The following is a 25936-nucleotide window of genomic DNA, read 5'->3' as shown; positions in this document are numbered from 1 at the left end:
CTCAGATCTTAGCAAGCATTATGGGTAGTTTAGAGGGGAAAATTGGGGCTAAATTACAAGACTTCTACCCCAGGGATTCAAAGGTATACAGTTTCTATTATTCCTTCATAAAATATATGTGTATTTTAGATATTTTTTCTCTTCATTGAAGCAAAAAGTCACTCAACTACGCAGGTTTATGCAGGTAAAATTTACCTTAGAAAAGCCCTGTTCCTTTGAACTGAAACTCAGTTTAGTTTTTTTTTTTTTTTTTTACAAGTAATCAGTCTGCTTTTCAGCCACAGCTTGAGCTGGTTAGCCAGAAATTCAAAGAAATTTAATGGAAACACATGATTTCTGATGCACTTTTATCTTTGTCTACTAGTTTGTAAAACAGTAGAAGACTGAAGGATTACAGAGTGCAGAATAACAGGAAAACCTTTCCAAGACTCACGTAACTGTAAGTTTCTTTAGCCCTCCTGTTTTTTTGCTGCTACCCTGCCACGTTATCAGCTTCAATCTGGACGCCAGCTGTCTTGGGCACTACTGGAGAGGTGATTTTTCATCTCTACAGCCTTATATCTCCCTGTATGCATCTTTACTCCTCTTGGGGGCTTGAAGATGCTTTGGATTAGAAGAAATAGAGCCTAAGGGTTGACTTGACATGTTAGTTTTAGAGTCTGTGTTCCAACTATGTCACATTAAGGTCTAAGAGTTCAGGGATCTAAGCAAAGATTATAACTCAGTGTTAGTTTCTTTCAAGCCTAATTGAAAATTAGAATCACCCAGGGAGATTCTGTGCCCTGGCCTTACTCCTAAATGTTATGTATGAATTAATTGGTTTCAGGTGAGGCCAGACAGACTTCATTTTCAAAAGCTTCCACGTGATTCTAATATACTACCCAGGTTTAAAATGTCCCAATTCTTTTAACAAGACCTTTAGAGCTCTATCAACAAAACATGGTGTGCTCTAGATAGTAAGGTATCCTTGTAGTTACTAGATGTGTGTTGGCTCCTAGAAATCATAAGAAATTCATGATAAAACTGTAAGATTTTTACTGATTACAAACTGTAATTGTGCTGCCAAAAATATTGTCACATAATATTAAGTATATATATTATTAGCCTTGCTAAGTCTATTGTCCAGCTAGGAGTCGCAGAGCACTTCATATTTGCTTCTAGAACTGCCCAAGCAGAACCTATCTACCCATATATAATGTTTTCCTGTTCTCTTGTGTGTGTATTTTCAGTCAAGATGAATAGAGAGTTTAGTTGTTGCATTATTTTTTATTTTTCTACTTAATATTATTTTATATGGTTAATATGGTCCAATATACTTTTGAAATTTTTGAAATGATGTTAAACATTTTCCTCTTAGATATTTTGCTTCTATAAAATTATTTTTGTTATAAATATGGCAGTGATTAAGTCATTTTAAAAACTGGCTGCATCAGTAATTTTTTCCTTCTCATATATTCAAAATATATAAATACCTTACAGGATCATAACATGTATTTCCAAATGGCTTCTTAAAAAATGACTGTCATTATAGTATGTAAATTAGAAGATAGATGGAAATTGATACTTCATTGTTCAGTTGACTGGCCTTTATCAGTACATGCTCGTTTATTAGCATGTTTATATTTTTATTTGTAAAGCTACTGGTCATTTGCACTAGTTTAATCATATACTGTCTGCTTCTACATCTCACTAATTCACTTTTGAAATTTTAATGTTACTTAATACACTTGAAAAGTCTCTATTTCCATTATTTTCTCATTTTAACAAAATGTATTACCAAAATTGTTCTCACATATTCTCAATGTATTTTAAATGTCTATGTTTTTTATATAAACATTATGCTTTATATAACAATTATATTTACCCTTTCTTATGTTATTATAGCATTTAGAAAGCCCTTTAAAATACTACAATCAGATGCAGTGCAAATTTTATTGGTATGCAGATGTATTTTATGAATTGTTTTTATCAATACACGTGGAAACTATTTTGTTGTATAGTTTAAAAAGAAGCTGTAGATTGATAGCAAAACCACTTAGTAAATGACCCGTTTTCCTTTTGGTGTTGAGAGACTGCAAATGACTTTTTTTCTACAAAATCATATGGTCTCTGGTGTTTTATTGCAACATATTTTTGGATAAATGGATAGTCCCAGACTTAAGGTGGTTTGACTTATGATGATTATTTTTCCAAAATATTAAGATTTTCTTAGAATCCATAGAAAGCTCAATGCAGGCATCCTTTAGAGATTGACTTAATCACCAGTTCTTAATTGCCTTTGTTACCTTCTATGCCAGTCAGAAAAATAGAATAGATCAACTTCTCTTCTCTAGCCCCATTAGGGTTGAGGGAAAAATTTGGAAGTGTGTGTAGCATAAGATGAAAGTCTTTTGAAATTCTTAACAATAGATTTATATGTTATATTACTCCCGAGGATGGAGTTTTCCACACTTGTAAGTATGATATAAAAGAAAAGCTTCTGATCATTTGTCATAAGCATAACCATAACACCAATGGTATTAAGTAAATATCCTATGGGTGTATGTTTGAGTGAGTGATCATGTGTGTTTGATGTCTCCATTAAATTCAAGGAAAGAATAACTTGTTAAAAGAAAAATGTGGAAGAGCAAAACCCTAGCAAGGTGTTACATTTCAATATTTCTTTTTTTGTATAGGTCTACTGTATGAGAGAGTGAGAATATAATCCCTGTATTTTCAAAGCAATAAATTTGTCTTTTAATCAGAGAATAATGCAACTTGTTTTTTAATGTTAATAGGCATATGAGATTATGTGAGTAGGTAGGTAATCTATAAACAGAAAAATTATATCCATGGGAGAGGATGTAATTTTCCCAAATTACACGTCTTTTAAATAACAGACAAAATGAAAATGGAGAAGGCAAGTAAATAATCCAGCTTAAAGCAGTTGTGATAGAGATAGAAAATCAAGAATGAAAATCCACACTGTAGAAACTAATCACCAAGAGGCAATACCACATTTAAACAGCAGTGCACTTTGTTGGGTATAATATTCTTAAGTCTCAAAAACATCTGTCAATAATCATGGCACTAATTCCTGGAAACCCTGGCATTACTGATGAAATGTTAAAGAGTTAGGCCAGGTTCATGGCTCATGGCCGGGCGCAGTGGCTCATGTCTGTAATACCAGCATTTTTAAAGACTGAGGTGGGCAGATCACTTAAGGCTAGAAGTTCAAAACCAGCCTGGCCAACATGGCAAAACCCCATCTCTACTAAAAATACAAAAAAAAAAAAAAAAGAAAATTAGTAGGGCATGGTGGTGCATGTCTGTAATCCCAGCTACTCAGGAGGCTGAGGAGAATCAACTGAACCTGGGAGGTGGAGGTTGCAGTAAGCTGAGATTGTGCCACTGCACTCCAACCTGGTGACAGAGCAAGACTCTGTCAAAAAAAAAAAAGTTAAATAGTTTTGGATTGAGACACACTCTTCATGGAGAGCCTGTTTTGTCAGTATACAGGCACCTAGAAATACTTTGGAATATGAATTATAAACAACCCAATAGCTAGGTTTTTGGTCAGGTGGCTAGAGTAGCAAAACTGTAATGTCCATTTACTTGTATTTTCAGTTTTAATTGTAACTTAGTTTTATTTTACAAAGACCCAGATGCCTGGGCCAAATAATGCAGTATGCCTGGATAACATGTGTTTTGAAGACTTGCTTTAAGCCTGAAGGAAAAACGCAAGATAAACAGCACTCTAAAGATTTGGCAGTACAAATATTGGAAAGAGGGATACTGCCATACCATTTCAATGTCAGACCAAGCACTGATCAAAAAGAAATATTCTTAGATAACCTCATTTTAAGGTTTCTCCAGCTTTAAAATCATAGCGTTAACTATTCAGTTATGTAGCCATACAGTTTACATCAGTTAATCAAACATTTAGCGAACATAAGTATGTTTATGAAGCATTAACTGAATGATACAGAGGAATTTATTCCAAAATCCAGTGTTTTCCAAGCAACGAAACATGGGACAGAGCCATTCCATTAAAAAAAAGTATCCATTGACTCAAGGTAAAATGAGAAATATGAGGAAAATATAATAGTTTGATTATTTTTGTAAGCAGATATGTTCAAACTAACGGAAACATTAACAAGGGTCTGATTTTTTTTGTCAATGAAGAAAAATATTGAACCTCTAAACACAGTATTAGTACAACAAAACACAAAAATTGGAATAACATTTAAATTAAATACATGTGAAAGGAAAAATACCTATCCTGCTGAATTCGTTTGGCTCCAACTAAATCACACATTGAATTGTAATCCTCAATATTGGGAAGAGACCTGGTGGGAGGTGTTTGGATCATGGGGCCAGTTTCCCCCTTGTTGTACTCATGATAGTGAGTGAGTTCTCATGAGATCTAGTTGTTTGGAAATGTGTAGGACTTTCTCTCTATTCTCTCTCTCTCTCTCTCTCCTGCTTCGCCATTGTGAAGATGTGCCTGCTTCCCCTTCACTTTCCACCATAATTATAAGTTTCCTGAGGCCTCCACAGCCATGCTTCCTGTACACAGCCTGCAGAACTGTGGGTCAAATTAAACCTATTCTCTTCATAAATTACCCAGTCTAAGAGTAGTTCTTTATAGTGGTATGAGAAAGGATTAATACAGAAAATCGCTACCAGATAAGTAGTGCATTGCTTTAAATATAGCTGAAAATGTGGAAGCAGCTTTGCAACTGAGTAATGGGAGTAGTTTGGGGGACTCAGAAAAAGAGGATGATGAGGGAAGGTTTGGAACTTCCTAGAAACTTGTTGAATGGTTTTGACCAAAATGTTAATAGTGATATAGACAGAGATGGCCAAGCTGATGAGGTCCCAGATGGAGATTAGGAATTTATTGGGAACTGGAGTAAACGCCACTCTTGCTATGCTTTAGCAAAGAGACTAACGACATTGTGTCACTGCTCTAAACATCTGTGGAATTTTTTAACTTGAGAGAGATGATTTAGGGTATCTGTTGGAAAAAATGTCTAAACAGCCAAGTGTTCAAGAAGTAAGCTGGCTGCGTCTAACAGCATGTTCTTATATGCATTCACGAAGAGAAGGTCTGAAGTTGGAACTTATATTTAAAAGGGAAGTAGAGTATAAAAGTTTGGAAAACTTGTAGCCTGATCATGCAGTAGAAAAGAAAAGCCCATTTTCTGGGGAGAAATTCAAGCCACCTGCAGTAATTTACATGAGTAAAGAGGGTCCAAATGTTAATTGCCAAGACAATGGGGAAAATGTTTCCAGGGCATTTCAGAGACTTTTCCAGCAGCCCCACCCATATAGGCCTGGAGGCCTAGAAGGGAAAATGGTTTCATGGACTAGGCCCAGGGCCTCACTGCTCTGTGCAGCCTTGGGACACAATGCCCTGCTTCCCAGCCACCCCAGCTCCAGCAATGGTGAAAAGGGACCAAGGTACAGCTTGGGCCATTGCTTCAGAGGGTGCAAGTCCCAAGTCTTAGTGTCTTCCATATGGTGTTGGGCCTGAGGGTGCACAGAAGGCAAGAATTGAGGTTTGGGAGCCTCTGCCTAGATTTCAGAGGGTGTATGGAAACAACTGGATGTCCAGGCAGAAGTATGCTGCAGGAGGAGAGCCCTCATGGAGAACCTCTACTAGGGCAGTGTGGAGGGAAAATATGGGATTGAAGACCCAACACAGAGTTCCCACTGGGGCACTGCCTAGTGAAGCTGTGAGAAGATGGCCACTATCCTTCAGACCCCAGAATGGTAGATCCACCAACAATTTGCACTGTGTGCCAGGACAAGCTGCAGGCACTTAATGGCAGCCTGTGAAGGCAGCCTCAGGTGCTGTACCCTGCAGAGCCACAGGGAAGCAGCTGCCCAAGGCCTTGGGAGCCCACCTTTTTCATCAGTGTGGACCTGATATAAGACATAAAGTAAAAGGAGATTATTTTGGAGCTTTAAGATTTAATGACTCCCCTGCTGGGTTTTGTACTTATATAGGGCCTGCACCCCTTTGTTTTGGCTGATTTCTCCCTTTTGGAATGAGAACATTTACCCAATGCTTTTACGCCCATTGCATCTTGGAAGTAACTAACTTGTTTTTTATTTTACAGGCTCATGGATGGAAGGGACTTGCCTTGTCTCAAATGAGATTGGACTTGGGACTTTCGAGTTAATGCTGAAATGAACTAAGACTTGGCAGACTGTTGTGAAGGCATAATTATGTTTTAAAATGTGAGAAGTACATGAGATTTGGGAGGGGCCTGGGGCAGAATGATATTGTTTGGCTCTGTGTTCCCAGCCAAATCTCTCATTAAATTATAATCCTCAATGTTGTGTGAGGCCTGAGGTGATTGGATCATGGGGGTGGTTTTCTGCAGTTGTTCTCATGATAGTGAGGTGAGCTCTCATGAGACCTGGTCGTTTGAAAGTCTGTAGCACTTCCCCCTTTGCCCTCCTCTCTCTCCTGCCTCACCATTGTGAAGATGTGCCTACTTCCCCTTTTCCTTCTATCATAATTGTAAGTTTCCTGAGGTCTCTCCAGCCATGCTTCCTGTACAGCCTGCAGAACTGTGAGTTAATTAAAGCTCTTTTTTTAAAAAAATTACCCAGTCTCAGGTAGTTCTTTATAGCAGTGTGAGAACAGACTAATATACCTGTAAGTAAAATAAAACAAAAATTAATTCAAATTAAGCACATAAAAATGAAGATAGTGCAAAGGAGAGGAGCACAGCATTTAAAAGAAAATAAGGCAATAAATCAACCAGATAAAACTATGTATAATAAAGCCATCTCCATTTTCCTTAACAAAGGTAATGATTTTAGAGACTACCTATGTAGCTACCGTATATATCTCTACCATATATATCTACTATATATCTATATTTACTATGTATATATAGTAGAATACTATATATACATGTATCTACTATAGATATATGTCTGCTATATATATATAATATATATATTAAATATATTTCTGTGTCCCTTCTTGGCCATTCTATTGACTTCTTTCATAATTAAAATTCAATGTTACTGTTCCCTGATGTCACAAATCCTGGGATCTATTATTATACATCACGTAAAACCTGGAATTAACTAGATTACAGTTATGATATACACATAATTTATTTTTAATAAGTTAAAACTGATTTGCTATGTTTGATGTTAATGAGTATTATAGGGAAGAGCTCTAAAGTAACAATTACTAGATTGAAACTAAGAATAATTTTCTGGGCATGTTCCAATATTATATCATATGTATCATATGTCTTCCTTAGAAATATGAGAGAAATATCTCTGGTTCTCAACATCAACATATTTTTTAACTGTTGTTGTGGTGCTATAATGAAACGTTTCTTAATTTCATTGCACTGTGATGCAGGGGTGATAGAAACCTACATTTGCTTTGTTCATTTAATGCAAATAAACTTTCTCTCTTTCTGACCTCATTATAGTATGTGGTTTCAATAAACCAGTTTTTGCATTTTTTCTATTGCCCTATAGAACTCAGTGTCATTTTAGTATTGGTTGGAAATACTACCCATTACAACAGATAACTAGGAGGGCAGAGGGGGGAGGCATGGTAAACTTATGATTTCCCCAGTTTTGATTTATTGATCAAAGTGAAAAAGCGCTGACCTACGGTTTCATTGTGGTAAAAGACCAGCATCATATTCTATAATATAGTTTTATAATACTTTTGATACATTATCTATATTCCAGTTATTCCAGTTATTCAAATACTGGCACCCATTGTCCATCAAGCCTGGAACTATATAAAAGAGTCAGTTTGAAATTTACGTTAACCAACCTTAACCTTTGTGGCACAAGGGAAAGTGTCCACAGTTTTTCCTTTCCTAAGAAAAATCAGCTAGTTTTAAAACCACAAATATTTTCCAGGAAACACTGCCATAATCACATCATCTTCTTGGCATAACTTCCCTTTCACCACTGAGAATTGCCAGTCTGTGAGTGGGATGTTTATGTGTAGAAGAAATCTAAATGGAATAAATGAAATAATAAATATAGCTTCAACTCCCCAAGTTAATTACTCTGAAATCTTAGTTCAGATAATATAGGTTCATCAATTAATAATAAGTAAATAAATAGATATGAGTCCAAAATCAAGCAAGAGGTAGTTTTGTCCTGGAGGTAGACTTCCAATTACTGCCATTTGCTACTTTACAGACGTAGTGTCTTTGAAAGGTTGGTCAAAGAGGGAAGGAGATTATCAATTTCTTCTGTGATTTGTTCAAATTTCTCTTTAAAAACTGACTATCTCAAATGAGCTGCTGAAAAATAAGAAGCAGGGGGAGGAGCCAAGATGGCTGAATAGGAACAGCTCCGGTCTACAGCTCCCAGCGTGAGCGACACAGAAGACGGGTGATTTCTGCATTTCCATCTGAGGTACCGGGTTCATCTCACTAGGGAGTGCCAGACAGTGGGCGCAGGCCAGTGGGTGCGCGCACCGTGCACGAGCCGAAGCAGGGCGAGGCATTGCCTCACCTGGGAAGCGCAAGGGGTCAGGGAGTTCCCTTTCCGAGTCAAAGAAAGGGGTGACGGACGCACCTGGAAGATCGGGTCACTCGCACCCAAATATTGCGCTTTTCAGACCGGCTTAAAAAACGGCACACCACGAGACTATATCCCACACCTGGCTCGGAGGGTCCTACGCCCACGGAATCTCGCTGATTGCTAGCACAGCAGTCTGAGATCAAACTGCAAGGCGGCAGCGAGGCTGGGGGAGGGGCGCCCGCCATTGCCCAGGCTTGCTTAGGTAAACAAAGCAGCCGGGAAGGTCGGGAAGCTCGAACTGGGTGGAGCCCACCACAGCTCAAGGAGGCTTGCCTGCCTCTGTAGGCTCCACCTCTGGGGGCAGGGCACAGACAAACAAAAAGACAGCAGTAACCTCTGCAGACTTAAGTGTCCCTGTCTGACAGCTTTGAAGAGAGCAGTGGTTCTCCCAGCACGCAGCTGGAGATCTGAGAACGGGCAGACTGCCTCCTCAAGTGGGTCCCTGACCCCTGACCCCCGAGCAGCCTAACTGGGAGGCACCCCCCAGCAGGGGCACACTGACACCTCACACCGCAGGTATTCCAACAGACCTGCAGCTGAGGGTCTTGTCTGTTAGAAGGAAAACTAACAAACAGAAAGGACATCCACACCGAAAACCCATCTGTACATCACCATCATCAAAGACCAAAAGTAGATAAAACCACAAAGATGGGGAAAAAACAGAACAGAAAAACTGGAAACTCTAAAACGCAGAGCACCTCTACTCCTCCAAAGGAACGCAGTTCCTCACCAGCAACGGAACAAAGCTGGATGGAGAATGATTTTGACGAGCTGAGAGAAGAAGGCTACAGACGATCAAATTACTCTGAGCTACGGGAGGACATTCAAACCAAAGGCAAAGAAGTTGAAAACTTTGAAAAAAATTTAGAAGAATGTATAACTAGAATAACCAATACAGAGAAGTGCTTAAAGGAGCTGATGGAGCTGAAAACCAAGGCTCGAGAACTACGTGAAGAATGCAGAAGCCTCAGGAGCCGATGCGATCAACTGGAAGAAAGGGTATCAGCAATGGAAGATGAAATGAATGAAATGAAGCGAGAAGGGAAGTCTAGAGAAAAAAGAATAAAAAGAAATGAGCAAAGCCTCCAAGAAATATCGGACTATGTGAAAAGACCAAATCTACGTCTGATTGGTGTACCTGAAAGTGATGCGGAGAATGGAACCAAGTTGGAAAACACTCTGCAGGATATTATCCAGGAGAACTTCCCCAATCTAGCAAGGCAGGCCAACGTTCAGATTCAGGAAACACAGAGAACGCCACAAAGATACTCCTCGAGAAGAGCAACTCCAAGACACATAATTGTCAGATTCACCAAAGTTGAAATGAAGGAAAAAATGTTAAGGGCAGCCAGAGAGAAAGGTCGGGTTACCCTCAAAGGGAAGCCCATCAGACTAACAGCGGATTTCTCGGCAGAAACCCTACAAGCCAGAAGAGAGTGGGGGCCAATATTCAACATTCTTAAAGAAAAGAATTTTCAACCCAGAATTTCATATCCAGCCAAACTAAGCTTCATAAGTGAAGGGGGAATAAAATACTTTACAGACACGCAAATGCTGAGAGATTTTGTCACCACCAGGCCTGCCTTACAAGAGCTCCTGAAGGAAGCGCTAAACATGGAAAGGAACAACCGGTACCAGCCGCTGCAAAATCATGCCAAAATGTAAAGACCGTCGAGACTAGGAAGAAACTGCATCAACTAATGAGCAAAATCGCCAGCTAACATCATAATGACAGGATCAAATTCACACATAACAATATTAACTTTAAATGTAAATGGACTAAATGCTCCAATTAAAAGACACAGACTGGCAAGTTGGATAAAGAGTCAAGACCCATCAGTGTGCTGTATTCAGGAAACCCATCTCACGTGCAGAGACACACATAGGCTCAAAATAAAAGGATGGAGGAAGATCTACCAAGCAAATGGAAAACAAAAAAAGGCAGGGGTTGCAATCCTAGTCTCTGATAAAACAGACTTTAAACCAACAAAGATCAAAAGAGACAAAGAAGGCCATTACATAATGGTAAAGGGATCAATTCAACAAGAGGAGCTAACTATCCTAAATATATATGCACCCAATACAGGAGCACCAACATTCATAAAGCAAGTCCTGAGTGACCTACAAAGAGACTTAGACTCCCACACATTAATAATGGGAGACTTTAACAGCCCACTGTCAACATTAGACAGATCAACGAGACAGAAAGTCAACAAGGATATCCAGGAATTGAACTCAGCTCTGCACCAAGCGGACATAATAGACATCTACAGAACTCTCCACCCCAAATCAACAGAATATACATTTTTTTCAGCACCACACCACACCTATTCCAAAATTAACCACATAGTTGGAAGTAAAGCTCTCCTCAGCAAATGTAAAAGAACAGAAATTATAACAAACTATCTCTCAGACCACAGTGCAATCAAACTAGAACTCAGGATTAAAAATCTCACTCAAAGCCGCTCAACTACATGGAAACTGAACAACCTGCTCCTGAATGACTACTGGATACATAATGAAATGAAGGCAGAAATAAAGATGTTCTTTGAAACCAATGAGAACAAAGACACAACATACCAGAATCTCTGGGATGCATTCAAAGCAGTGTGTAGACGAAAATTTATAGCACTAAATGCCCACAAGAGAAAGCAGGAAAGATCCAAAATTGACACCCTAACATCACAATTGAAAGAACTAGAAAAGCAAGAGCAAACACGTTCAAAAGCTAGCAGAAGGCAAGAAATAACTAAAATCAGAGCAGAACTGAAGGAAATAGAGACACAAAAAACCCTTCAAAAAATTAATGAATCCAGGAGCTGGTTTTTTGAAAGGATCAACAAAATTGATAGACCGCTAGCAAGACTAATAAAGAAAAAAAGAGAGAAGAATCAAATAGACACAATAAAAAATGATAAAGGGGATATCACCACCGATCCCACAGAAATACAAACTACCATCAGAGAATACTACAAACACCTCTACGCAAATAAACTAGAAAATCTAGAAGAAATGGATACATTCCTCAACACATACACTCTCCCAAGACTAAACCAGGAAGAAGTTGAATCTCTGAATAGACCAATAACAGGAGCTGAAATTGTGGCAATAATCAATAGTTTACCAACCAAAAAGAGTCCAGGCCCAGATGGATTCACAGCCGAATTCTACCAGAGGTATAAGGAGGAACTGGTACTATTCCTTCTGAAACTATTCCAATCAATAGAAAAAGAGGGAATCCTCCCTAACTCATTTTATGAGGCCAGCATCATTCTGATACCAAAGCCGGGCAGAGACACAACCAAAAAAGAGAATTTTAGACCAATATCCCTGATGAACATTGATGCAAAAATCCTCAATAAAATACTGGCAAACCGAATCCAGCAGCACATCAAAAAGCTTATCCACCATGATCAAGTGGGCTTCATCCCTGGGATGCAAGGCTGGTTCGATATATGCAAATCAATAAATGTAATCCAGCATATAAACAGAGCCAAAGACAAAAACCACATGATTACCTCAATAGATGCAGAAAAGGCCTTTGACAAAATTCAACAACCCTTCATGCTAAAAACTCTCAATAAATTAGGTATTCATGGGACGTATTTCAAAATAATAAGAGCTATCTATGACAAACCCACAGCCAATATCATACTGAATGGGCAAAAACTGGAAGCATTCCCTTTGAAAACTGGCACAAGACAGGGATGCCCTCTCTCACCGCTCCTATTCAACATAGTGTTGGAAGTTCTGGCCAGGGAAATCAGGCAGGAGAAGGAAATAAAGGGTATTCAATTAGGAAAAGAGGAAGTCAAATTGTCCCTGTTTGCAGACGACATGATTGTGTATCTAGAAAATCCCATTGTCTCAGCCCAAAATCTCCTTAAGCTGATAAGCAACTTCAGCAAAGTCTCAGGATACAAAGTCAATGTACAAAAATCACAAGCATTCTTATACACCAACAACAGACAAACAGAGAGCCAAATCATGAGTGAACTCCCATTCACAATTGCTTCAAAGAGAATAAAATACCTAGGAATCCAACTTACAAGGGATGTGAAGGACCTCTTCAAGGAGAACTAAAAACCACTGCTCAAGGAAATAAAAGAGGATACAAACAAATGGAAGAACATTCCATGCTCACGGGTAGGAAGAATCAATATCGTGAAAATGGCCATACTGCCCAAGGTCATTTACAGATTCAATGCCATCCCCATCAAGCTACCAATGACTTTCTTCACAGAATTGGAAAAAACTACTTTAAAGTTCATATGGAACCAAAAAAGAGCCCGCATCGCCAAGGCAATCCTAAGCCAAAAGAACAAAGCTGGAGGCATCACACTACCTGACTTCAAACTATCCTACAAGGCTACAGTAACCAAAACAGCATGGTACTGGTACCAAAACAGAGATATAGATCAATGGAACAGAACAGAGCCCTCAGAAATAACGCCGCATACCTACAACTATCTGATCTTTGACAAACCTGAGAAAAACAAGCAATGGGGAAAGGATTCCCTATTTAATAAATGGTGCTGGGAAAACTGGCTAGCCATATGTAGAAAGCTGAAACTGGATCCCTTCCTTACACCTTATACAAAAATCAATTCAAGATGGATTAAAGATTTAAACGTTAGATCTAAAACCATAAAAACCCTAGAAGAAAACCTAGGCATTACCATTCAGGACATAGGCATGGGCAAGGACTTCATGTCCAAAACACCAAAAGCAATGGCAACAAAAGCCAAAATTGACAAATGGGATCTAATTAAACTAAAGAGCTTCTGCACAGCAAAAGAAACTACCATCAGAGTGAACAGGCAACCTACAACATGGGAGAAAATTTTCGCAACCTACTCATCTGACAAAGGGCTAATATCCAGAATCTACAATGAACTCAAACAAATTTACAAGAAAAAAACAACCCCATCAAAAAGTGGGCGAAGGACATGAACAGACACTTCTCAAAAGAAGACATTTAAGCAGCCAAAAAACACACGAAAAAATGCTCATCATCACTGGCCATCAGAGAAATGCAAATCAAAACCACTATGAGATATCATCTCACACCAGTTAGAATGGTGATCATTAAAAAGTCAGGAAACAACAGGTGCTGGAGAGGATGTGGAGAAATAGGAACACTTTTACACTGTTGGTGGGACTGTAAACTAGTTCAACCATTGTGGAAGTCAATGTGGCGATTCCTCAGGGATCTAGAACTAGAAATACCATTTGACCCAGCCATCCCATTACTGGGTATATACCCAAAGGACTATAAATCATGCTGCTATAAAGACACATGCACACGTATGTTTATTGCGGCATTATTCACAATAGCAAAGACTTGGAACCAACACAAATGTCCAACAATGATAGACTGGATTAAGAAAATGTGGCACATATACACCATGGAATACTATGCAGCCATAAAAAAGGATGAGTTCATGTCCTTTGTAGGGACATGGATGAAATTGGAAACCATCATTCTCAGTAAACTATCGCAAGAACAAAAAACCAAACACCACATATTCTCACTCATAGGTGGGAATTGAACAATGAGATCACATGGACACAGGAAGGGGAATATTACACTCTGGGGACTGTTGTGGGGTGGGGGGAGGGGGGAGGGATAGCATTGGGAGATATACCTAATGCTCGATGACGAGTTAGTGGGTGCTGCGCACCAGCATGACACATGTATACATATGTAACTAACCTGCACAATGTGCACATGTACCCTAAAACTTAAAGTATAATTAAAAAAAAAAAAAAGGAAAATAAGAAGCAGCCAATATTAAGATACATATATGTCTGTATGTGCACATATGTACACAGCCCATACAGTCATACACACGAGTTTGTATGTTTCATACTAATAAACTTAGAACACTATGGAAATTTCTTGGAGGCATTAATTTATGAGAAAAATGACTACACATTCTTTCTTCTCACATGATTACTGGACCATAGTACACTTTCCTATTACTGACTGTGTTGATAGTTTATTGCTGACAATAGCTATCCACTCTGCTCTGCCAACCTCTGCTGATATTTTAATTGCTTTCCTTTGTTTTTATACACAGTTGAAAGTTTTGAGATGAATAGCAATTAAAATATACAAATATGTTCAGTGGTAATCATCAGCCTTTTCTGCAACAAGCCAAATAATGAGACTTTGACAGTATTTAATGAGTTTATATTCCATTAAATTTAAATTACAATAGAAACATGTTTTCAGTGCTAGATTATAGCAAGTGCAAAATTCAGAAGCAACTAATCTTAGTTGTCTATGCATCAAGAGTAGACCATTATTATTGACATTATGAACATCTACAGCATAAGGTGACAAAAGCTAACCTTTCTCAGGGTCATGTGAAGTGGACATTTTACAGTGAATAGGTTTAAATACTCCATATGTTGAAAATTGTTTTAGCTATTTGATATTTTGCTGACAAATAAATGTCTGTTACTTATTTCTAAATGTATACCTGATTTTTATTTAATAATAATTGTAGACTAATGAAAGGCATTAAGAAATGTCTTTACTTTGTTAGAGAAAGAGTAAAGGACCAATGTCAAAGTGTAAAGTTTTATATGTATAAATCTAATTTATTTACATCTCATTTATATATATATATCTCATACATATGTCATATATATGTATATACATGATAAGATAATTTTTGGCAAAGCACTCCTCTGTGAAATCCATGGTTTTTAATCATCTTTATGTCATATTATCTCCTGGACAATCCCCATTTCTTTTCTCTGTCTGATCAGACTCAGTCCCGTGTCTGAGGTCAAACTAAGACTCATTTGTTCTGTCAAAATTATATGGAGTACACTTCAAAACATGAAGTGTTTCCTTCTTTTCCATTCCTTAACTACTTCTTATAAATTGTATATATGTTTAAGATGCTTCATTATTGCCAAGCTCTCAACTAAATGAGTTATTGTTATTTACTATGCACAAGGTTTATTTTGTGACCCCTATAGAAATAGACATTCTTGTCAGTGATTGAATACAAAATTCTCTATCTTTTCGTAGAAATTGTGCAATGTCTCTTTCATGATGTTCATACAAGAAATGTGTATTGCTTTGATATTTTTTGGACAGATGATTGATGAATTTTATAATATGAATCAACTGCCATAAGCAGGAAAGGAAGGATGGATCATTCCTTAAATTCAGAATGTCAGGTGTATTTACCCAGTCAATATATATCTAGCCTTATTAGTAGGTCTTTTAAGCTAAAACCATATAATTTAGGGATTTTATAGTACCACTTCTCTAAACACCAAACTAAATGAACAATTACTGAAAGCTATTTTAAAAGAACTGAAAAAGACATGTTATAAAAATACATATCTAAAGATCTTTGTAAATATGCTTCCTTATTAAAATTATTATTAAAATCTATATTAAATTTAAAGTCGATTTAATGTTAAATTTAATTAAAATATTGTTAAAATTACTATAAGCTCCTATCTACCCATCATCGTTGCCAATTATGTTGTTTCTTCATGCTTCTTTTTCAAAAATTAAGAGAAAAGTGTTCGATGTTTTACTTATTAAAAATGTTTTTTGAAAGAATAGTTTTTCCTCACTGCCAATGGTATTGAATACCTCTTTTCCTTTTGAAATTCACCTCAGTTTTTTTGGTGTGTGTAAAGAAGATTTCATGAGTCTTTTTCATGAGCCTGACATTGTTCTGAGTGCTTTGTATGTATTAAAGCAGCTAAGCCTAATCTCAACTTCATAAAATACTTAACTGATATTATCCTCAGTTTAGGGATGAGGAAACTCACACAAAAAGTTGAGTAACTTGTACAAGACCATATTCTAAGAGGTGGTGGAGTTAAAATTGGAACCCAGGTAACTTGACCCCAAAGGCTGCCTCATAATTCCTACCATGCCTTTCCCATTCTCCTTTTACTTTGCTGGCCCTATTGTTTCACTGCTCAAAAGCCATAATATTTCCATTTCTATTATAAATGGCAAGCTTATCTCACAATGTAAACATTCACTTCTAGAGGAATTTACTCAGGAGTGGCTCTAACTCAGTATCTCCTACACTCCTCTGTCACTCAAAATGCTTGTTGAAAAGTTCCACTTGTGCCTTAAAGTGTTGTCAATTTGAATTCAAAGTGTTCTGTGGCAGTTTAAAGAAGGGACAAAGAAGACAAAGTCTGCTTTATCAAAATTCCAACAATTCTATCACTGCTTGTCCAATGATTAAGGCTAATGATATGTCTCCCAAAGCCTCTGGCTAATAGCATTCTAACAATCACTGTCAATTTTTCTTCCCTTTTTCTATATGTTCTCTTTCTGTTATTGTTCACTATCAGCTCTACTCAACAGCTCATATCTTTTTTTTGTTTTGTTTTGTTTTTTTGGTTTTTTTTTAATTTTGTTAGCTGCTTTCCTACAGGAAAGATTCTCAGTATCTAGTTTTTCCACCATACTTTCTCTTCTACAATTCCTGTCTTAGACAATTTGTGTTGCTATAAAGGAATACCTGAGTCTGGGTAATTTATAGGAAAAAGTGTCTCATGTTTTTGCAGGCTGTACAAGATGCATGCTGTCCACATATGGTTTTGTTGAGGGTCTCACACTGCTTCCACTCACGGCGGAAGGCATAAGAGAGCCAGCATATGCAGAAACCTTATGGGCAAGAGAGCTAGCAAGAGAGAGAGGCAGGAGATTCCATGCTTTTTTAAACAACCAGCTCTCCAGGGTACTAACAGAGTAAGGACCCACTCACTACAGCAAGAAGTATACCAAGACGTTCATGAGGAATTTGCCTCCATGGACAAAACACCTCCCGTTAGGCTCCACATCCAACATTGGGGATAAAATTTCAACATGAGTTTTGGGAGACAAACATCCACACTATAGCATGTCCTTACTTTATTAATTTTAAAAAATACCGCTTTTCAGTAATGCAGCAGTATTACTCTTCTTGAAATATTTTAAGGCCATATATTCTCTAGACAATCCTGTATGAATTGTTCTAACAAAAGCCCTCAATATGTGCCAAATTATTCCTCAATTATTGCTGTGCAACATCTTCCTTTAAACCCACATGGGTTATTGGGCCACCCTTGTCCAGATATTCCATGTTCACTCTACCCTTTACTTTTGGTCACATAAATATTTTTTTCCCTCTGGAAAAGTAGCTCTTATTTTTTCCAATTATTGAGATTTTTTTTCAACCAAGATTTGTATTAAGCCCTAGCATCTCCATAAAACCTCTGTTGCTACCCTAGTAGACAATTGTCTCTTCTCTAAACTCTTAGGTCACATTGCATCTGTCTACTTATTTGTTTCTTACCATGCAATAGTGTTTTGTGGTTTCTATTTATTCCTATTTTAAGTCCTACCACAAGCCCTATATCTTATTATTTGTGTGTGTGCAAAATCATTTATTTGCATCACCATTCTGTAACACAGAGCTTAGAATATATTAGGTATTCAAATATGAGGTTGCTGATACACACAAAGTATTTCAGCAAAACCAGTTTGAAAATATAAATAACAAATACATTAATTAAAAAGCTTAGAAATAGATCTAATTAATGTACTTTAAATAGACAACTAATTTATCAGATTAAAAATGTTACATATTTTGAAGGTGATTTATCAAAAAGCTGATTTTAAAATGTGATTGTTTTGCAAAATTATTTTGCTGTCCCCAATTTTTGACTCATAACTAATTAACCATGAATATATATTTCAAAGTGTGGTGAGTGAATCAACTGAAATAGGAAGATAAAAAGTTTTGCAAAGCATAAACTCAGGAGAAAAAAAAAGCCAATATATTAATCAAGGTTATTTAAATGTCATTGAGAGTAGGAGGTTTTTTAATGTTTATACTTTTTACTTTTGGAATTTGTTAGTACTTCAAGTTTATTTAAAATACTTTTGGTTTGATTGTTTAATGGGGTAAACAATCGCTGTTTTATGGGCTATATTTTTAGTGCTTTTAAATGAAATATATTCAAAAACCAAATGAAATACCTAATAAAATTTCAACTTTAATGAAATTCAAACAGCTAGCAATGTATTTTATTCTACCAATTGCCTTGTGTGTTTTTTAGGATGATGCCATAAAAGAAACATGTTTCTTGTATTCAGAATATCAGAATTTGAGTTCTTGCTATTCACTTTATCTGTAAATTTTTATATATCATTTAATCAATCTGAACCTCAATATTATAATTTATACTGTTAAAATTTGATTATTGGCCTTTCTGGGTTGTGGGTAGAAATAACATAATGAATATGAAAACACATTATGCAACTCTTGGAAAGTAGTGAACCACAAATATTGATTGAATCTGGATGTTTGGAAGCATTAAAGCAAAAAAGTTAACTGTACATTTAGATTATTCTTCTATATATTCTAACCCAATTATAAAAGACAATATACCTATAATTGAGAATGGGATGCTATGGTAGATATTACAACTGATACCGCAGAAACACCAAGAATAAAATGAGCTACTATAAACACTTGTATTCCAATACATTTGATAACCTAAAATAAATGGATAAATTCCTAGAAACATAAAACCTCTCAAGACTGAATCATGAGGAAACAGAAAATCTGAACAGACCAATAATGAATGACTAGAGATTGAATTGGTAATCAAAAAATTCTCAAGAAAATAAGCCAAGGAGCTGATGCCTTCAACGGTGAAGTCCAACAAACCTTTAAAGAATTAACACCAGGCCGGGCGCGGTGGCTCACACCTGTAATCCCAGCATTTTGGGAGGCCGAGGCGGGCGGATCACGAGGTCAGGAGATCGAGACCATCCTGGCTAACACAGTGAAACCCCGTCTCTACTAAAAAATACAAAAAATTAGCCGGGCGTGGTGGCGGGCGCCTGTAGTCCCAGCTACGTGGGAGGCTGAGGCAGGAGAATGGCGTGAACCCGGGAGGCGGAGCTTGCAGTGAGCCGAGATCGCGCCACTGCACTCCAGCCTGGGCGACAGAGCGAGACTCCGTCTCAAAAAAAAAAAAAAAGAATTAACACCAATCCTTCTCAAACTCTTGCAATAAATTGGAGAAAAGGGAACACTTGAAAACTCATTTTATGTGGCCAGCATTACCCTGATACCAAAGCCAAACAAGGACATTACAAGAAAAAATGACAGGTTAATATTACTGATGAACTTGGATGTAAAAATTCTTAACTACTGGCTAACCAAATTCAACAGCACGTTAAAAGAATCATACACATGATCAGGTGGGATTTATTCCAAGGACGCAAAGAGAGTTCAACATATGCAAATCAGTAAATGTGATACACCACATTAAAAGAATGAAAAGTAAAAATGATGCAGTCATCTCAATGGATGCAGAAAAGGCATTGACAAAATCCAACATCATTTTAAGATAAAATTACTCAACAAATTAGGTTAGAAGGAATGTACTTCAACATAATAAAGGCCAAATATGACAAGCCCACAGCTAAACATAATACTCAATGGTGAAAGCTGAAAGCTTTTCTTCAAGATCAAGACCAAGGCACGAATGCCCCTCACTTTCACCACTTCTATTCAACAAAGTGTTAGATGTACTTGCCAGAGTAGTTGTGCAAGAAAAATAAAAGTTACTCAAATTAGAAAGGAAAAGGTTAAATTGTCCCTGTTTATATATGTCCTGATCTTACATGTGACTCCATCAAAGAATTTTAGAACTAGTAAACAAATTCAGTTTCAGGATACAAATTAACATACCAAAATCAATAGTGTTCTGTACAGTAACAATAAAGAAATTGAAAAAGTCTCATTAACAGCATAAAAATACTCATAAATAAATTTAACCCATGATGTGAAAGATCTGTACACTAAAAACTATAAAACATTGACAAAATAAATTGAAGACAGAAACAAATGGGAATTTATCTCATGTTCTCAGATTGGAAGAATTTGTATTGTTAAAATGTCCATATTACCCAAAGCAATCTAATGATCGAATGCAATTTCTATCAAAATTCTAAAAACATATTTTATAGAAATAGGAAAAAAAAATCTTACAATTCATGTAGTATCACAAGAGGCCCCAAAAGACATAGCAGTCTTGAGCAAAAAGAATAAAGCTGGAGGCATCCTACTAGCTGATTTCAAAACACTCTATAAAGCTATGCTAATCAAACAGTATAGTACTGGCATAAAAACAGGCATATAGACCAATGCAATAGAGTAGAAGAGCCCAGAGATAAATCCACATATATATAGTCAATTGATCTTTAATAAATGAGCCAAGACCATGCAATGGAGAAATACAGTCTGTTCAATAGTGGTGTTGAGACAACTGTCTGTCCACATGCAGAAGAATGAAATTGGGCAATTATCTCCCAACCATATTTAAAAATGCACTCAAAATGAATTAAAGACTTAACATAAGACCTGAAACTTCAAAACCATTAGAAGAAACCATAGCAAAAAAAAATATATTGACACTGATCTGAGCAATGATTTTTTTATATTACCTCAAAAGCACAGGCACCTAAAGCAAAAATAAATAAACATTCATTTTGGAAGGAATAAACTAAGGGGCATGTGTATATAGACATTCATTTTACAGAGTGAAACATATTTACCACAGGAAGAATTTTAAATAGAGTTTTCATTAAAATTTTGTTTCCAGTAATATTGAGGGCCTATCCTATTCTAAATGTCTTTCTCACTCCAAATCGTGCTCACACCACACATTTCTTTTCATGTTCTGATTATAGCTACTCTAACTATAAAGAAGAAAATGGCTGGAAGCATTTGTTTTACACAGGCACAATCTATAAAGATAAGCATTTGATGAAATGAAATTACTAAAAATTTTCATTCATTTCCCTGAAATCTTCAGCAAGTAGACCTTCAATCTAGGAAGAACAGCAGCAGGTCTCCCTGTTGGTCTGTATTTTCTCAGTACCAGAAAAAAACCAGATCAACTGTAGAAACCTAGAGGCTACTTTTACAGGAGTTCTGTTCAGGACTTCTTCTTTTGTGTTTCCAACATGTGCATTTCATTTGGAGGAAATGATAGCCATACGGTTTTGATTCGTTTACACTCAGTTCCTAAAAGTACAGTGTTTTAAAAGGTATTTGATGTCCATGGAATTTCTGAGCCTTTTTATAAGCCAGTTTATAAAAACCAGAAACTTAAATTTTGCTAGCATATGAAATAAAATACTAAACAGTTTATATATGCTAAGAAAAGTAAAACTCTCAAATCTATGAATGGATATATATATTACAGAATTACTTGTTATCTTCACTTTCTTACTCCTAGGATTTTGTTTGCACATTCTCAGTGAAGTAAAGAATTGAAATAATTATTTACAAAGTTCATTAAAATGTTTTTTAGTGAATTATATGGCTAATTCATTATTTTTTAGTTTGTTTTGTAATATATAAAATTTTCATCCAAATTTCCCTGAACTACATGCAAACATTCTTATGTCCTTGTAGCATTTATTTTGAAAATAAGACATGAATTTGAGCTGTTTGTATTCTACTAACTGGTTTTGTGATATTAGGAATTCCAGAAGCCTAAAACGTATATTTTAGAAAATTGTAATTATAACAAGCTTTTGAAGCTATAGTTTGCCATTAATTTTTTTTTTACAAAATTGATTATTCAAGTGAAAAGTCTAACTCATAACTTGTGTATTATTTAACACTAAATAATTCAGAAATTCAGAACACCTCAGAGACAAGCATATACACTGCAGATACTGGTAACTAAATAAAGAACCTAGTTCAAGTTGATTTCCAATAGCCAGTGGAATAAAATAAACATGAAGTGGAAATAAATGAAAATAAGAATTTCTTATTTGATTTTAATCATTTTTATTTCTCAAATTGAGGAATTATTTTTTTAAGTTTGTTTTACTGCCCTGGGTCCAAAATCAACTCATTCAAATCTCTTCAATCTTTTTTTTTCCCCTTTAATACTTTATCAAAGTCATTAGTTACCATACTGGCTGCATGGTAGGATTCAATGATGTCATAAAATCAACATGCTTTGTCAAATATTATATCTCTTACTCAGTCTCCTCAGCAGCTAACTGATGAATGGCATTCCTTTGGTGGGCAGAGTATCTCTCTGCATAGTTACATATTTATTCAAAAGCAGATAATTTGAGAGAACTTACATTAACTTAAAGGAGAAAATGATTTTCTAAAAGCATTCTTTTGGAGTAATGTATGCTATCTGTACGTGTTAAAATCTTCACATGCAATTATTTACGTTTTTACTACAGCATTGATTTTTACAGTGGTTGTTCTATGTATTATAATATGCATACTTTATCAAAGTAGGATTATTATTATGCCACTTCCTGAAAAATTAAACTTACAATATTAAAATGCCTTTTACCAAGCACCATCCTTTTTTGCAATTGTTATCATATAGTGGAATCTGTATAAGTAATGATTTTGAAAATTGTTATTAACTGTATTTACATTTATGTTTTTCTTTATGTCATCCTGAAGATTTGAGTTTCCATTTGGTGTCAGCTCCTTTTCACCTAAAGAGGCTTCTTTAGCAATTTTTAATAATGCAGTTCTACTGGTGGCATATTTTCTCAGCATGTGGTTATCACAAAGTCTTTATTACACCCATTTTTAAAGAATATTCTCACTTTATCAGAAATTATTTGTTTAAAGTTATAATGGCAGTTTCAGGTTTTTTGAAATTTATTTTACTGTCTACTCTGACCTCCATTATTCTTAATCCAGAATCAGTCATCTCTTACATCTTTCTAAGTAATTTATCTTTCCCTTTTTGGGTCTAATATTTTACTTTTATATTTGTTTTTTTAACCAGTTTGCCACTGCAATTTCTAGATATGCTGTTACTTACATAAATCCTGAAGTTTTCTGATCTAGATGAATCTATATGTTGATGATCTAAACTTTACACTAAATTGTTGAAATCCTAATTTGTTTGTTTGTTTGTTTGTTTTTTTGAGACGGAGTCTCGCTCTGTCTCCCGGGCTGGAGTGCAGTGGCTCGATCTCTGCTCACTGCAAGCTCCGCCTCCCGGGTTCACGCCATTCTCCTGCCTGAGTCTCCCGAGTAGCTGGGACTACAGGCGCCGACCACCACACCTGGCTAATTTTTTGTATTTTTAGTAGAGACGGGGTTTCACCGTGTTAGCCAGGATGGTCTCGATCTTCTGACCTCCTGATATGCCCGCCTCGGCCTCCCAAAGTGCTGGGATTACAGGCATGAGCCACCACCACACCTGGCTGAAATCCTAATTATTTATATCTCTTTCAGAGACTCTAATTATATAAGCAATATACCTATTAATTTTTATCCAATAGGGCACTGGCCTGCTTATTTATTCTATTTATTTTTAAAACCTGCTTTTTTGTTTATTTGTTTTTAAGTCTATGTTCTTTAGTGTAAATTACTGATCTTGCTATCTCTTCAATGTCACTGACTACTTTTTGTGCTACCTTTACTTTGTGTTAATGTTGATCCAGTGAAATTTTACATGTTTAGTTCTATAATTTACATTTAGTTTCTATTTCTCTGTCATGATTTTCCAAATGTTCATTTTAGGTCAAGCTTTTGCTTTAGGATCATGAATATATTTACAATAGACATTTTAGTATTTTTAACTGCTGTTTCCAACATCTGGCTCATATTGAGTTTGTTGACAGTTAAAAAATAAAGTTATGCATTATGTTATCCTCCTTCAGTAGATGTCCAGTATTTTTTAAATGCATATTGTATAATAGGGGTGATACATTGCAAGAAGCTAAATTATACTGTCTTCCTTTAGAACTTGATGAGATTTTATGTCTCAGATAGTAAAATACTGACAGCTTTTTCAAGCATTGCAGACTCATCTATTTAGAATATAATTTTGATAGAAAGATGATGGTATGGAGTATACTATACCTACAAAGTACTGATTCTGAGCTACTCTCTTTTAAAAAATATTTTTTTCATCAAATCATATACTTTCCCAGCTATTGTTTTTTCATTCAAAATCTGCAGGTAATGTTCATCAGACTAGTATCAGAGTAAGAGAGAATATTGCTTTATTGTTATTGGTCCTATTGTTTGTTTAGTTGTTACTTTTTAATTATTGCCACAATTTTAATTCTATGAATAATGAGAAATTGATGTAAATCATTTTTAGATATGTGTTTGTGAAATTATAACGAAGAATTTACACTCTAATCATATGCTTTATATATTTAACAAATCCGAAAAATAAAAAAGAATCCTTTACTAAACTATTTTATGTTTTTACCTTGATAATGTGTTTAGAAAGTTACTTTTTCAGAAGTATAAGATTTATTTTATGCTTTATTTTATTAGAAATAAATAAGAAATAAAAGCACTTATTGACAATGTGAAATTGCTTTTATCCTGTATTTTTTCCTCCATAGAACACATAAAAAATGAATTTTATACTGCTGTCAGTATTTCAAAATCATATAAAAAACCATTGTTTAAAATATACTCAATAATATTTTAACATGACTAAACTAAAAACACATTACTTTAAAAATATATTATGGTACTAAATAAAATGTGTGTTCATACTGAATAAATTAAGAAGTCTCAATAATGAATGTAAAAACAGACAGGATTATACCCATATGTAAGAGACAGAAAAACATTAAAGATGGAGGTCCTTTTATTCTTCAAGAAACTTTTGATTATAAAATCATACACTTAAAATAATTTCAGAGGTCTTAAATACCCATTGATTACTAGTACCTTAACAGCTTATTTAATTTTCTATTTAAGATCTCCATATTTATAATATGGTATCTTAACCATTCGACTTAGTTTCCAATTTGGCCTTGGTGTGTTTTAAGTCTTTCTAGATAAAACATGAGGGAAAACCAGATTGTTCCTTCACTCAAATTTTCACAGATTCTAAAAAATTTTTATAATAATATATCATTTCTAGCAAAAACCTCATATGTGTAATAAAATAAGATATATCTTCAAAATAAACTAGCCAAGTGCACAGTTAAAATGTGCAACCTAGAAGACTTGCATTCTCGGAGATAATTATTTCTCTCTGTCAACGGAGTACACTTTATATACAATCTGGGTGCATCTGGGAATGCCATCTGGGCTTACCATGTATCTTTCCCCCGTGGTTCTTGGGGAATAAGGGGAGCTGATAAGAATAGGAGGTGCATGATATTTGCTGTGCTCTGCTGCAATGATGTCCTTTGCTCTACCACCAGAGTCTTTGTCTTATGCTAGCATCCATGAAACCGGGGCGTATTAACTTGTTAGGCTTCAAGCAGGATAAAATCTGAGTCCTGTTAGATTTCTTGACAGTTATCTATTAATCACTAGCTGTGTAATCTGAA

This window comes from Gorilla gorilla, chromosome 14 (genome assembly GCF_029281585.2).
Source record: "Gorilla gorilla gorilla isolate KB3781 chromosome 14, NHGRI_mGorGor1-v2.1_pri, whole genome shotgun sequence".
Lineage (NCBI taxonomy): Eukaryota > Metazoa > Chordata > Mammalia > Primates > Hominidae > Gorilla > Gorilla gorilla.
This window is presented reverse-complemented; position numbering follows the sequence as displayed.